The sequence below is a fragment of the Rissa tridactyla genome, chromosome 8 (assembly GCF_028500815.1).
Source record: "Rissa tridactyla isolate bRisTri1 chromosome 8, bRisTri1.patW.cur.20221130, whole genome shotgun sequence".
In the NCBI taxonomy this organism is placed as follows: Eukaryota; Metazoa; Chordata; class Aves; order Charadriiformes; family Laridae; genus Rissa; species Rissa tridactyla.
Window position 1 is genome coordinate 51,818,018 of NC_071473.1, and position 16,212 is coordinate 51,834,229.

The 16,212-nt window shown below is 42.4% G+C and overlaps 1 long non-coding RNA gene across 1 annotated transcript; it reads right to left on the reverse strand.

Annotated features, from left to right (window-relative positions):
• Positions 1 to 5,728: 5,728 nt before the first annotated feature.
• LOC128914188 (uncharacterized) lies at positions 5,729 to 12,386 on the reverse strand. Its single transcript, XR_008468216.1, has 3 exons — positions 12,299 to 12,386; positions 6,695 to 7,255; positions 5,729 to 5,954 (listed from the first exon to the last, which is right to left on the reverse strand). It is a non-coding gene; the product is annotated as an uncharacterized LOC128914188 (long non-coding RNA).
• Positions 12,387 to 16,212: the final 3,826 nt, after the last annotated feature.

Consider the following 16,212-nt stretch of genomic DNA (forward strand, 5'->3'; position numbering starts at 1 on the left):
CCCTGGATGCTAAAATTGACTCTTTACTTGTGGAAATGTTGCTAGATTTTGTTTTGCAAGTCAACAAATAGCACCAAGCGTCTTCAAAAAGACAAAAGAAGTCCATAAAGATTCCTCTTATTTAATGGTCCTACACCTGGGAGGATCCAGAATCACACTTGAATTTTCCACATCCTAAAAGGTACTTCGGTATCTAAATTCCTTTTTACTTGGAGGAACTAAATGCAAAAATACTTTGAAGGATGGGGATTTAAATGCCTGTGAGACCTGTAACTTCAGTGATACAGCTGGATGGAGCAGCGACGCTGCAAGTACAAGTGGGAACAAGCCAAAGACACTGTCATTTAACTCCCAAAATTCCAGGCATTTCAATACTTAAAAATTTGTGAGCAATATACAGTATTTATCTTATCTAGTCCTCAGAAGCCTTCAGAGTTTATCCTTCAGCAGTTTGAAGGTTTGAGTATTACTAAGCAAACAAACGTACATCTCATTTGCAGTGAGGTGACTCCACTAGCAGAATTCACGCCAATAGAGAAGGACCATGTCCAAAGTATATTTTTAAAAACACTCATCAGACTTCAAAGAGCCATAACTCCACTCTCCCAAATGTACCTGCATAGACATCTTAACACGCACTCAAAAGCACCATGAGCTCAGACATTGAAGCAAGATCGTATATAACCCTTCACACCCATGTTCCACCCAACCTTAGGAGCATCGGTCTTCACACTTCTTTTTGAAAAATGGACTGCAACGGTAGAACTGCTCATGAACATATTATCAGTTGCTTGAAACTCAGCCTAGCAAAACAAGGAAAACAAACGCTCCCTGAAGATTAATGCAGCATTTGCCGACTGGCAAGCTTGCTTTGGATGTAGTGCAGCAGTCCTGACTGCAGACAGCCAGGCTCCATTACTTCATAGACCTGTCTCCCAGCATGAGACACGTCAGGTGGCAGGTAGCAATTCTCATATCATACAAATCCTGCCGAGTGAAGGATGTAATGGTCTGTGTATGGTTCTCCAAAGGGGTGAAGTATCCCTGCAGTGGGGGGTTAGCAATGTCCAACATTACCTTGTCCTTTGGTGTTTCTGCATCTTCAGCATCTTGAACCATGGCTGTAAGTACGGAAGGATGAATTGATCAGCTTCTAAGACAAAGGCAGGCGTAAATGCAGCTTGGTCTTGTGTTTGCAATAGCTCCTCTTATCAGGACATGAGTCCAAACATTTTCTGTTTACAAATAAGAAAGCCCAGTGAATCTTTTGCGTACGTGTTAGCAGAAGCATGTGAATTCCCAAAGGCAAGTGTGTGCACGCGTGTAGGTGTGGATAGATAGACACCAAGCAACTCTAAGGTGCATTAAGAAGTTACTGGGATAATGCTATAGAATTAACAGTTATCTTCTAAGCTTTGCCTCAGACAGTCAATAATCTTGTCCCAGTTGATGCTGCTGGCAAAATTCCCATTCAAAAGGGCAGGATTCTCTGTTAACCTCATGAACAACTGCCCAAAGAAGGGTGATACATAGGTTAGCACAGATGTAGAGAGCAATCCAATCACTAATTTGCCAGATTTGGGCACTTGGTTTTTATTAGTTATGTCAGTTAAGTGTAAGAAAACATGTCATGAATGATAAGTCCTTGAAAACGTCAAAAACCCAGCTTGCGCTTGTTCATCCAGACAGCTTGAATTCTGAATGGGAAAGATTCATACACCCTCCACAGGGGTGACAAGCCACGGGGTTTTCAAAGTGCATAAAAGTGATCTTGTTTGTGTGCAAAAGTGGCCATAGCTACTTCGGATCTAGATCCAGCTAGTAGGCAAAAAAAAATGTTAGCAAGCTACCCTGCCTCTACTTTTTATAAATAACATAAATTCAATTCAGGCAGGCAACCTCAGGTACTTTGCATAGCTAATAACAGACAGGGACTGTGACAGACCACTATTTCCTTTTTATGTCATTTAGTCGTGGCAAGGCACTTCAGACTGCTGATCATAAAAAGATGTGACGAGTCCAGGAAGCCACAACATCCCAACTCATGCCCAGCAGCGCAACACCCGCCAATAAATCAGTACAATTTAGGTGCAGTTGGCAAGACCTTACTACTTTTCTAGAGAATCATTAAGTAGATGTCAAACAGCCAACATCTGCTTTCACCAATTGAAACTGACTGGGTTTTATCTGTGTTTTCTTACTGAAAGGAGTTGTCATCCATCTGTGGTGATGGGGGGCTTTGGTACTGGTATTGCAGACCAGGCGATCTTCAATGTTAGTCTATATGCTACATAATTCTTTTGACCCTGGTTGGCAGGCCCTGTTACTAGGGCAAAGTCATTTGGTTTGGCTAATTAAAGGAAACAATTCACAAAGGGTTTCATTTCATAGAATCATAGAATGGTTCGGGTTGGAAGGGATCTTAAAGCTCACCTAGTTGCAACCCCCTGCCCTGGGCAGGGACACCTCCCACTAGACCAGGCTGCTCAAAGCCCCATCCAGCCTGGCCTTGAACACCTCCAGGGATGGGGCAGCCACAGCCTCCCTGGGCAACCTGTTCCAGCGCCTCACCACCCTCACAGGAAATAATTTCTTCCTAATATCTAATCTAAATCTCCCCTCTTTCAGTTTGAAACCGTTACCCCTCGTCCTATCATTACACTTCCTGATAAAGAGTCCCTCCCCGTCTCTCCTGTAGGCCCCCTTCAGGTACTGGAAGGCTGCTATAAGGTCTCACTGGAGCCTTCTCTTCTCGAGGCGCAACTCCAACTCTCTCGGCCTGTCCTCATAGCATAAGACAGGCTACCAGAGCACATTTAAAGAACTTACATCTCAACTACTGCTAAAGCATCTTGTGATGGACCAATCTGACCACTCTTGTCTAGATAATAATAGCAGTTCTGGATAACTCTCCCTAATAGAAGAAGGAGGAGAGGCAATATACGTCTAAATACAAACTGAAGTATGAAAATAAGTTTATGTATCAGTGTCCTACAGAGGGTCTCTGGACGTGTGTGGATGTGTACCTCAGGCACATGTTTAGAGTTTCTGGGAAACGTTACCACTATGAGTACAAGGTGAGCAAATCTAAAAGAAAAAATAAAAAAATTGAAAGAAGTTAATATTTGAAGTTAAAATACTTTATCCTGAAAGAAAAGTATTTCTCTTAGGAGATATTGCCTCACAAGACTGTATTTTCCACCTGTCACTGTTTCTTTGCCCTTTGCAAGGAAGATATGCATCGTGGGAGTCCTTGGTGAAGATGGTTTTGATTTGAAAAATTTCAGCCAGTATACCATGGGGGACATCCACAGCAAGGTACATGAGATAAGCAAATCCCCCTGCTACAATATTTTAAAGGGCTCATCGAGCACTGCCAATGCCGTGAATCAGTGCCGTACATTATTGAGGAAAGAATTAACATCCCCATAAGGAACCGAAAAGAGTGGAAAAGTTCTGAGCTTCACTTTCATTGTTAGTCTTCCTTGTACAGATTTGACTAATATCTTCAGGTTGTAAGCAACCTTAGAAAATGTTGCTTTTAAGCAATCCTTATGTGAGTATAACTACTTGGATGGCTGGCAAAAGACTCTTCTGTCTAAGGAGAATTCTATACTTCTTTCATGACCCAAAAAACCCTTTCACATCATTTTTGCTCCAAGGATTTACCACTGTTCCATAAAGAAACCTGCAAGATGCAAAACAAAACTAGATGAAGTGCAAACTAAGATAACCCCTTGTTAAAAGTCTAGGCAATGTTTCTATAACAAGTGGTTTGAAATACAAAAATAGGCTTATCCCAGCACATATCGGTTGTTTTCAAATCGGTCACCTTTCCTTCTGCTTGCATTTTTCAGATATTCGGTTAAATGCCCCATATCTGCCACTATTTGACCTAAAGCAGTGAGCAATGTCTACAAAGACATGATCCACGCAGGCAGACCATACCTAGCTCAACTCGGCAGTAAACGAAAGCCGAGATGCTTCTGTGCACTCTGTCAGATGTGCCAAGCAATTCCTGGAGTTCCAGAGGCATTTGTCCAACGTGAGTAATACTTGATTCCAGCTTCCTGATCTGTACGTGAGGAACAAGTATTTCTATGCGAGTCTCCAGTCCAGTAAACCTGAAAGCAGAGGATTTATTACACACAAGATCAAGAAGCCTCTCCTTTGATCATTTATACAGTGGTCTATGAATGAACGCATTCAGAGCCCGGCTTCAGTGTGCTCTGAAATATTCGTGGATGCAGCCAAGAACAATACATCGAACGTTCGTTAGAGACCAGATCCTTTGCTGGGGTACGTCACAAGGCGACTTTGTTGACTTCAGTGGGAAAACACCAGTTTGCACAAGCTAAGAATTTAACCTTTCTGCACATTGAACTCTTCTTTGTAAACAGTACTTTAATACACATCTGTGAGCCAGATAATAAACACTTCAGATAAATCACTGGAAGGTTTAGTGAGCTCTACGCACTCTCACAGGCTTTCAGTTGTAGAGCAGAGGCCAGAAGTCAGCACTGATTACATCTCAGTAGCAAGTAACCATTATAAATATCAAAGTCACACACATTTGAACAATTTCTTTAAGCTCTCTGTTGTATTTCTGAAGAGCTCTCTTAAGACCTCTGCATATTTTATTCTGCGGTACTGGGATGGATACTTACACCCCATGCTTGAGTAGGGCTGGATATACCCACTGAGGCTTGAAACGTCAAATAGAACTGCCAGAATATTTCTCTCTCCTCTAAATCAAATGGATAGCTACACGATGCCGCTTCCCCACAGCAAGGTTTCCCTATGATCCCACTCCTCATTCAGCCATGGCTTGTCCCAGAACTAGGACAGCCCCTGCAAGTTATTGCCACTTTGAAAGGAATCATTCATACAGCCTAAGCACTTGTGGTTTGAAGTTGTATGAAAGTCCCAGTCAACTGGAGCTACCCAAGCACATCCATGTTTATTGGGGACTTTCCTTTGACTCTTGGCTAAGGTGTAGTTCTGAAGTGCTCTTTTCATAATAGCTACCACAATTAACAGCTGAGATTTTTCAGGACATAAAAAATGAGGTAGTGGACAACTTCCAACAGAGACGAGCCTTTGAAAATCCTAGGTGACAACAAAGGCAAAGACAATAATTTCCACCAACTTGGTATTAAAACACAAAAGGAGGCACTCCCTTAAAAAAAAACATTTTTCATTGATCCAACATAACTTACTGGGCTGAAAAGATAAGGCACATTATCACAACCGAGATCCCACCCGTAAGTTCTCGACCTCACACTGTCTTCTTCCAAAACCAGTCAGCCACTGTCAGTATATTCAATTTTGCCAGACAACGAGTGGCAATCAAACTTTTGTTAAGATAAACGGTAAAGAAAAAAACATCACTATTTTACCAGACAAATCCTACAGCGTTGACTCAGGAGGCGCCTGAAATTTTGCTTATATAAGTACTGTAAGCTTTAGCCCATGCTAAAACAATCTCAACAACATTTTACGCTTTAATACAATAACTTTCATGTTATACTTTATTCAATCATTTACACAGCAATAATTTAAGACAGGAAATAAAGAGGAAAAAACTGCCTTTGTACAAGTTATTCTATTAAAGACTGGAATATTAACGTTATTGGGTACATGAAACCCTGTGCAACCATGGAAACCATTGCATAGAATCCATTCAGCCTCCAAATCTGAGATGTGGCCTATGGTTGCTATGAGAGGATATAGCACACACACCCCTCAGCAGTTCCTATTAGAAAGTGATATTTAGGTTCTATTGTGTATTTGTCTACACTTCATCTCAGCACAAAGCTATTTGTGGAACAGAGGTTAAGGAGAGGTTTTTGAAATATGAAAGCATACTTTTCAGATCAATCCAGAAAATCAGATGCTGTTTCACAACGGTTTAGGGTTTATTTGTGACAATTTAACTGATGTCTTCCCTTGTTCTGAAAAGATAAAAAAGGATATCATGAATGTGACTTGGAGAAGTTAGGGATTAATTTATATTCCAGGAACATATAAGTATAATTTTCAACCTCACCCTCAGCCCAGGCTAGCTGCAGACAGCCTACAGGAGTCAGTGATAAAGAAACACTCCCCCTAGATTCTGGCTTTTTAAAAAATTATTTTAAATAGGAAAATTTGAAAGAAAAAAAATCAAAGATAAATCTTCTGCAACCTGGTAAATTCAAAACCATAATTATCATTTAATCTATATTCTTTTCTAATTGCAAAAACAATTACACTAGGAACAATTACGTGGCAAATAAAAACATCTCGAATTACCATAACAAAAGCCTGAAAATCAAACAGAAGTTTTCTGAAGGGTTTATGAACTCTCACAATTCAGGGAATGTCACTCACTAGCAGGTCAGGTTGGGGAAAAAACCTTCCCCGTGAAAAACATGGAACTTACCTAAACCAACACACACACTTTTGTTTAAAATGGCTTAATAAGTCTTCAAAGCAAGGAATGATCTCTCCACCGGCTCCTCTCAAGCCTGCTGGACCTGAGCCCTCTGGACAAGAGCTCTCCCCACACCGATTTCTCATGCCCAAGGCTCTGCCCTCGGCAGGTTGGCAGGGCAGAGGACCACCTCATCCCCCTCGGCATCAGAACAATCCCGTACCCAAGCATTCATTTTCCAACTTTCTGTGTCACCGGCTCATTTAAAACTGCTCCTACCTTGCAGAAGCCACACACTTTGGGAACATCGAACCGTAGTTTGGTCTCAGTACTGTACACCATCTGTCCCCTCTCCACGCTGATGCCTCTGTTCCCCAAGACAAGCTTTGCTGCTTCTACGTATTCAAAACGCACCAAAAATACCAGAATATCCAACTCGAGAAAACTGAGCAGAGCTTCCATCTTTCAAATCCAGGTGCCTCCTTTAGTGTGGTTAAAGTGTCAGCAGATGACAGGCTAACGTTTCAGTGTTCATTTCTGGGAATTAACAGTCAAGAGCAGCCTTTCTGCTTAAGTAAGGCTTGAAATTGCTTCCAGCTTTACCGCTATCAGAAGGAGTTGTGATTCATATTTTATTTTAAAGTCTATAAAAAAGCGACCCAGTTTCTTCCAAGCTGCTGCAGGTGCATCTTGCTCCATGTCACTCAGTGGCCCGGTGGCCACGGTTGAGCAGCTCGCAGGTGTTGCCGGGTGTTAGATCAGTGTAGGTCAGTAGTTCATCTGACAAGCGTTCAACAGATGGAGATCGCTCCCCTGGCATGCAGACAGGCTAAGGTCGCTCTGCGTGGAGAGGAACACACTTAACAGAAACAGTACTTTACAACAAAATCAGGAGTCATAAGCTGTTTACCTGAAGATGTTCAAAACCATCCAAACAGCACCAAAAAGGCTCATTCAGATGTGGCAGTAACCAAAAATCACAGAACCTTGTAAATCATTAACTTACATAGTACATGGCAGGGCATCCTTCTTCCCTCGCTTTTGTTGAGTAGGCCATTATTTTGGAAGACGCAAGCTCCATGCTCCAAGGACGGTTCCTGCTCTGTGCAAGATTCACATGTCCTGCACAAGAGGCCAAAGTGGTCCAAATCTCCTTTGCACAGAAAGGAGTTTATGCCAAGCCTGATTCACTGAGAGTGGTGCCACATCCAGAGAGGATCTTGTGCCTCCTTGGGAAAATGTTCTCTAAAATTTAGTGGTGCCTCCTTTTCCACGTATGTTTTTTCCAAGTGTGTTTATGATGCCCTCATCCTACTTCTGCATGACTCTTTGCTCTTATCAAGCTAATGGCACTTCTATGCTTTCAGAAAAGTGCATTTGGAAAAGCCTACGTGAGAAACACCATGTAAGTGCTCAGCCCCTGGTTTACAAATGGTAACAACTCCCTCAGCCTGGGCACTTGACTTTAATTTACAAAATAAATGTTCTTGGGAAAAGCAGAAGTTCTGAATGTGCAGAATAAGGCAGGGAGGTGGTCACGGTTGGTACCCTGGTTCAAGCATCAGTCCTGAACCAGTGGAGAAACCATGGGCCCTATTTTGGGCGCACCTCAACTGTCATCTCAGAGGATTCAGATTAAAAGCCTGCCGGGAATGATGAGTCCAGCCGACCACCATTGGTTTATCAGATCTTTCTGTTTTGGGATAACACACACCGTAAACATCACTTTAAGCCAAACACAGAAACAGTCAGGTATCTATCTCGTGGATGGTAAGGATCACCGAGGACCACTCTGCTCATTCAGGACCGGCGCTATTAAGAGAAGTCTCAGCTGAAGCTTCAGTTTGCAGCACGTTACCAGATATAGCCTTAAGGTTTCAGAGGGTGAATTACTGTGGTGACATGCTGAAGCAGAGAGAAATGGCAGTGACCTGCCTGTAAGTACGTTAACCCATTCACACTCACAGCGATGCACGTTTCTCATGCCTAAAATCATACTGTACAGGTCACTAGGTGCCCTGCGTTAAATAAGTCTTTGAAATTTTGGCTCATTGAGACATACAAAGGAAAATACTTTCAAGCTGTAAAAATCAGGAACACCGAATTTAAACCAAGGGCTATTTTCAATATTCATATATTTTTACTAATAGAGCTTTTCTCCTGCTTTCTACACAAAACTAAGTAGCTTTCAAAACCTGCATTTATGTACATTGCAGCTACGCATATTTTCACCAAGATGATACCAGCAAAAAAAAAAAAAAAAACGCCAGAGAAACTCCCATGCTTAGAGGCAGAACAAGCCTTAGCAATTCCATATTAGTGCTTAACCAATATGGGGACCTTTCTTGGCTTTCTGATTTACCCAGTAAAAATCAGCAGACTCCCTCGCAGCAGTAAGTAAATCTTCATTCTGGATGGCAAGATCTCCACTCTACTGAAGTCAAAGTAACTTTTCCCTATTAGATGCAAATGGAATGAGGATTTCGTCTGCTTCCAGCATTAGGCTTTTGGGTCCAGTTGGGATTTGGTCATGCGTTTATATTTTTTATGTCTAAGTTCCAACGCTCTTGGAAATCGCACAGGTTCCACACTTCAGATCAATAGGTAGGTATTGCAAATGTTGTATCTGACCTAGGTTCAGGTAACCCAAACTCTTATGCCAACTATGTCCTATGCATATCCTTGGGCCCTCAGAGCTACATAGGTAATATGGAATATTAGTCATAATAACTTAGAATTTAGGCCAACACCATCTTGGCCTATGGAGCATCTTATAAATGTCATCTATTTACATGTGATAGATTGATGTAATCTATAAAACACATTAGCTCTTACTGTATTTAATAAATGCTGAAAGCTAGCAATATCAAGATAGATTTATGATTTCCCCCATCCTTTGTTTTACCAATGACTATCAAAAAAGACTGCTTGATTTAGATCATTTAACTGACTTTTTTGTTCATTTTGCAGCTAATGTATATTTTAGTATATTTCTTCTCACTTCTAGCAAAATTGTATAGGTGCAGATGCACACACAAATCACAAAGTTGCCTGACTGCTTATTGCATTTTTTTAGGAACGTGTTGGTATATCTTTATTCTGGAGAACATTTCACAGTTCAGTGATGGAAAATAGTTTGTGCTTCATTTGTGCATGTACTAATTTTAGATTAAACAGGACCACATAAATCCTGCTGAAAAATGATGCAATTAAGCCAGACCTATTTGTAAAAAGGACAACATGTGGCTGTAATTATAATGGCTAAGCATTTGGTAACACATTGACTTATTAGTGCGCTAAGAGGAGTTTGTGCAACATGCTGAGTAAGTCTTTACAGGAATAAATCTTAATATTCCCCCAAAAGCCATTAAAAACAACCCTCTGTTGCATTTCTGCTCAACTTCCACGGTGATCTGCTTTTTCAAAACGGTCACTTTTGTTGCAAGCGTAGCACTAAGCATGCTCTGTGCCTACTGCTATGGTGTGAAGTAGCTGTAGTTACTCAACCGGCCTTATTTCAGAGCAAAACTATTGGCCAAGAATGACTGAATGACTGCCATACGCACCAAAGCTCTCAAGAATATATGTTTCAAGTGACTAATAATCTGTCAAGATTTACAGTACTCATACTTCACAAGGCCTTTGCAGTTTATATGAGGATTTAGATTCCTCAGCACATTTCTAAACCCTTGGCAACCTCACAAGAGCTGTCACGGCCTTCACCAAAACTACCGATGATAAAGACTGGCAACCACTACACGTGCATTCCTGTGTACCTATCCATGACCACAAAGACTATGTCCACAGTAACCCCCTAATGCCAAGTAAGGGAACAAGCTAAGTTTAAGACTCTTTTTTGCTGTTTATAGCCAAACTGAATTTACCATCTATAACTTAGCTGTAGAAATACACCCTGCTGCGGTAAGCATCCCTGCTTCATGCTCCCCTTAGGTCATACTTTCCCTTGTGGTGAGTGATATATGGGAAGGGTTTTGCGCACTTGAGACATACCTATCAGGGCAAGCAGGACAGACAGAAGAATCCTAGGAAGGTAAAGCCTGCCAACCCATCTAGGATGTTCCCCGAGGTATGAGCCAGCAGTGACGGAAGCTCTAATTCACACATTCAGCAAAAGCCACTGCAAACTCAGCTCCACAGTGTGGGCTGAAGGCAAGTTTGGGCTCAAATGTAGGCTCAGGCCCACATTCAAAGTGCAATACTTATGTGCTAAATTCCCTCTATAGGCCTTTCCAGACAGTAGGCCTTGGCTACCATCTCCTTTGCATTCAAATGCTCATGTGTGGTGGGTACAAAAGGAGATATGAAAATCTCAGGACCCAAGGCCATCAGTGATGGTAAGGCTCTTTACAGCCAAGCCATGGAAGTCTGGCTACCACATACAACAAGGATTTCATTTATTCTTAACCTCTCACTCTTTATTTTTTCTTAAGGATGCTGTGGATAATAATCTGGGAGAATGAAACAGCATTGCCAATCATCTGTGGAGCATTTAAAGGTAAAAGCAAAACTAAATGTGATTTTTTTTTTTTTTTTGCCTTTCAACCCCCAGTCCTTCTGATTCGCTGCTTTATTCTCCAACATAACAGGAAAAGCTTATTTTCATAGTTGCATGCCTTCCACTGAACTAGATCAGAAAATCCCTCTCATCTCCAAAGGGCTCATTTCCTTCAGAATTAAGACACTGAGTCAGTTGTTTCTTCAGTTCCAGTGACCTTTCTTCCCCTACTAGCTGGGGGGCTTGGGTTTTTCACAGGAGAGCATGTAATATAAACATAATCAGCCCTTTCACATCATGTAACTCTTCACTTCAGCAGGAGCTTCCTTACTTTGAGATATTTTTTTTCTGATACGCTCCCACTAAAGTAAGATCAATCCATAGGAAAGAAGAAAAAATATGAAAGGACCTTAAATGCTAACACACATTCAAACACCACTAGACGTGCACCTGTGACTTGTCATTTCAAAATTAATATAAGGCAAGGTATGTGATCCCTTTTGCTAATTAACGCAGCCTTCTCGGATTCCCCTTTCCCCTCACGCTAATTAGCACAGAAAAAAACCTCACGCAGACAAACAGACAAAATAGCCACAGGACTCCCTTGTTGAGCAAAGCACTTGCAGGAGGAGAGGGGGCAAAGCTCTGCGTCGGTAATTTTAAACACCTGATTGCCTGAAGCGTGCAGGTGTGGGAGAAATGTTGCCGAAGTGATGCAAGCCTTTAAAAATGCCATCGCAGTTTGCCTGAAAATTCAAAATCCTCATTAGTCGTATGAATAATTTATCAGCCGCCCCACAAGGCGGGGGGAAGGAACACTTTTGTTGTATACTTGACTAGTGGCGAGGTCGGTTACCATCAAAAAGGGGAGGTAGGAGCAAAGAGTTTCTGAAAAATGGAAATTTGCTCTCAAAGTATGGTCACTTCTTGCCAGAACTTTTACAGAGATATCATAAAGAGACCAGTCATGGAGGCACAAGGTATTCCTTCCAACGGAGGGAAAGGACTGCTCAAAGCAGTTAATGCACTTTAAAGAATTAAGCTGACTTTAATCCACCTCTTATTTGGTTTAAATAACAGGTATGGGGTGTGCAGAATTTAAAAAAAAAAAATAAAAAAAAAAAATCCAGCATTAGGAGTTAAGCATTCTCTAAAATGGTTTTTAAATTAACTTGAGGAAGTTTGAAAGTACTGTAAGGAATAAATGTTGCTTTTAATCTTTCAAAGCACAAACTGTAGCATTACTGTTATCTTCTCCTGCCAAGTGTAAGAAGCGCACCGGTCTTTAGGCACCCAGCAGTGTTTCTTGGAAGGGCAATGAAAGAGTGAATGGCAAAAGCCTGCCAAAAGGAAAATCAAAGCCATACCTGCAAGCTGCAATACAGTTCTAGGAATCCCTTCAGACTTTTCCTTTTCATGTGTTTGAAACTGAAACTTTTCAAAATGCTGGCGTCGTTCCTTAAAATAATTTTTACTTCTTAAACCTGAACAACTTGGAGGGAAGGGGGAGAGGAAGGAAGGGGGGGAAAAAGATGGGGTTAAACAACAACAACAACAAAAAAAAGAAAAAGGAAAGAAGTAGCATTAAATGCAATCGGATTGTCCCAAAGCAGTCTCTTCAGAGGAAAAGAGCCTTAAAATGCAGGAAATCTGTCTAACCCTCTAACTATTCCCACTCAAGCTGCCCCGCAGTCACAGATGTTACTGATTCAGTTAGATAGCAATTCCAAGCTCCCAAAACAGATTCCAAGTGAGAAAATAGGAAAAGTCCTTGGTTGCTATTAGATACGCATTTCTGAAGTAAAAAGAAGTATGGGCAGGGAGGAATTTGTGGCCTGGATTAGAGGTTCCATGGTAATTAAAGAGCAATGACAAATGGCGTATCGGCTGACCTATTGAACGCAAAGCCGCAAGGTTAGGAGCCCAGGCTGCAGCAAAAATTTCTAGGGAAACGTGTCAGGTTTTTTCTCCTGCTGTGATTTACCGATACGTTTAACAGGAATGAAACCCATGCAGGTCTCTGAAAATGTAACGACGGCCCACAGAGATTAGATGAAAAACTGAAGAACTTAGCAGGGCATGCTAAAAGCCTTGTAAATGATGTATTTAACTGTGCAATTAAATTCTATGGTGGGGTAATAATTTATTGCATCATTGCTAAAAAGCTAGAGGAAAGTTATCACTTCCTGAGAGACAGAGTAGGACACATCCCTCAGACGTGCCCAGCAGCTTTCAAACATTTAACAATTGCACTAGCAATGTGGGAAGAAAAAAAAAGGCACCACCTATAACCTGTAAGAATAACAGTATAAATAAACAGAAGCATAAGTCCTGCCACAGTGTGCCTCAAATGAGGAAACGAGTAGATCCCCAGGTGGATGATGCACTAGGTGATGCAATGCCTTCTTGTGCTGGGCATCAGAAATGGTCCTCACCACACGTGTGGTTCCCACCCCAGGAGAGCAGGCGGACAAGCAGGAGATGCTGAACAGCGAGGCCAGGCAGACCGGGCGCTGGAAGAGCTGATGAGAAAATCCGGGACCCCAGTCCTGGGCCCTACCCACTGGGTTGCACTGGGCTTGTGCTAATGCTGGAGAGGCAGCAGGACCTGCGGAATGACCCCATCCCTCCAGCTGTTCCTGGCTTTCCCCTCTCTGCCGGGTGAATTACTGAACCCCTCTGCCATCCTCCCCCTTTGTGAAGCAGAGGAAGAGGAGAGGGGTCCCTAGGTTTGGGCAGCCACGTACTCAGGCAGAGACGAGAATACCGCAGATGAGCGTCACCTCTGGATGCAGCCCTGAGATGGGTCCTACCTGTGCATCGAGGACAAAAGCTCTGTTTCGGCACGTGCTGCTGCGCCCACAACCCCAGCCTGTGCGAAATTCTTGTTCCGCTTTGTGGCTTCCAGTCAATAGGTAAAGAAGGTTGTTTTGCAAGATGCTTTGTGTTGTTTTGTATGTTTAGATTAAGTTTTTGTTTTGTTTTCCTAAAAGGTTATTCACAAGCTCTAGGTGCCCTGGCAATTATCTAGATTCACAGTCCAATTGGAATAAACACCTGGCAACATAATGATCCTCCGGCACAACAAAGCAAATTATTCTGACCAGCCAATAAATCAAGTGGCAGAATGTACCCCCTTCCACCCAGGTCCAAATCCTATGCCATCAGGCCTCCTCTAAAGCTGTTGCATACAGATGGTTTTCTACATCACACCCGGAAGGGTCAGTAATATTTGGGCTGTTTCACACCGATGAGGCTGGAGACCGGCTCCAGAGCCAGCAGGCGTCTGCAAAATGTGCTGTTGGCAGCTCTCGCCTTTCTCCAGTCAGGGTCTTTTAACTGGAGTAAGCCCAACCCTGAAGCATGCACCGTGATGTGGGCACTTACAGTTTATTCTAAGCGATGGAGACTTCATAAACTTCATGTAAGTTGGAGAGGCACGAGTACGTACCTGCAAGCCCACGCATTCTTCCGACCTCAGTACCTGTTTAGCCATCTTTAAGCTGGTTTAACTTTACATAACTTTTTCCTCGGGTATATCTGAAATGAAAAATCAAATCTTGCATACAAATAGTTCCCTGAGTGCCGAAACCATTGACACTTCACTCCCTGGGAACATTCTCATCAGATGAAGTTTAGTCTGCAGAAGTGTTAACATGAGGCAACTGCATGTCTATGAATAACACCAGCATTTGCAATATTGCCCTGCCACTAACAGAACACTAATAGCTCAACCACTGCAAAACCAATATATACGTGTACATTAGCAGCTTGGAATAATGACAACATTTATCAGAATTATGCATAGTGAACAAAAAGGCTCCAAACATTTTTAGATAGTTGTGGCCAGAAGGCTTAGCTGAACTCCTTTCAGGAGAAACTAGGGCTGAACTGACCGTGTGTCTTTAAGACCGCACCACCGAGGCAGCAGGTTTATATCTGCACGCTGGGGCTTAAAGGAAGAAATTTCAGCGTGACCGATACCATCGCAGGTAAGAGGTAATTCCCTCGACAAATAACGGGTTAACTTTGCTTAGGGAAAATAGGTTGGATTACAGATAGGTAGCGGCTGAGTTTCAGGCTGCATCATCAGGAGAAGTAGAACAGCATCAGAGCTCAATAACCCGCCGTATGCTTCCTAAGGGCAAAGCAGCCTCCCTACAATATATTGTTTCCTTGAAGGCAGCAAAGCTGAGGCGACAAAAGGAAGAAAAATGGCTGGAAAATGAAGTAAATATCCTTGACTAATGAAAGACATGAGGGCTGGCAAACTTCAGATTGTTCAAAGTTGGGGATGCAGGAGCCCACCCAATATTCATGCATTTTTTTAAAGAATTCTCACCAAAATATCCCCTGTGCTTGAATTGAGTCATGCTACCAGTATCTCTCATCAGATTCCCAGTTTTCTGGTTAGGGGCTTCAAAGACAGGTCTTCCAGCAGGATCCTGCCATCCCACGTACACACGACTCGATGGTTATGGGAAGCAATTTTAACCTAATGGCAGGTGAGTTTCTTCCCTCGTCCTTAGGCACACCAGAGCGGATCCCTGACAACTCCTGAAGTATCAATAGCACCTTTTTAAAAATTGATGCTCCATAAGAGTTGGATTTCTGGAGGGGAAAGCGCTGCCAGAATAATCAGTTCGAATCCTGCTAATTGAAAGCTCAATGCAAAATTCAAGCGGAGGCAAGCAGCGTACACAGCGCATGGCCACCCATTAACGTAATGAGGAGGAAACATGAAGACTTTAGAGGATACGGAGAGGAGATATTCTCGACCTGAGATGCATTGAGAACATACGTCTACGGAGCCGTCCTCCGTTGGCTAAGGGGAACTGCATTTTAATAATTACATGCATCTTTAGCAAGGACCTGAGACGTTACTGAGTTTTCCAAACCTGCATTCATGCCTCTGGAAACTCAGTGTATCCAAATTCAGATGCAAGCAGCTAGTCAAATCCTGAAGCCAGGAAATGTAAGAGGGTTTAATGTCACTGGGATGTCCCAGAGCAAACTGGGATCTGCGATACCTTCTACAGCCACAGTGGGAGGGCACAAAGCGGCTCGTCTCTGTGGGTGAGGAAAAGGGCTGCACAGTGAAGCAACGAAATGCTAAATCTTTCCCAACTATTAAGGAGGGATTCAACATCTACCCGCACTCAGGGAAAAATGCAATTTTCTGAGCACAAAGCTTGAAACTGCCCATGACTTTGGGCCCCTTTTGCCACAACAAAACAGGCTGGTTCAAGTCACAAGTCAGACACTTTTAATTCAAAAAATA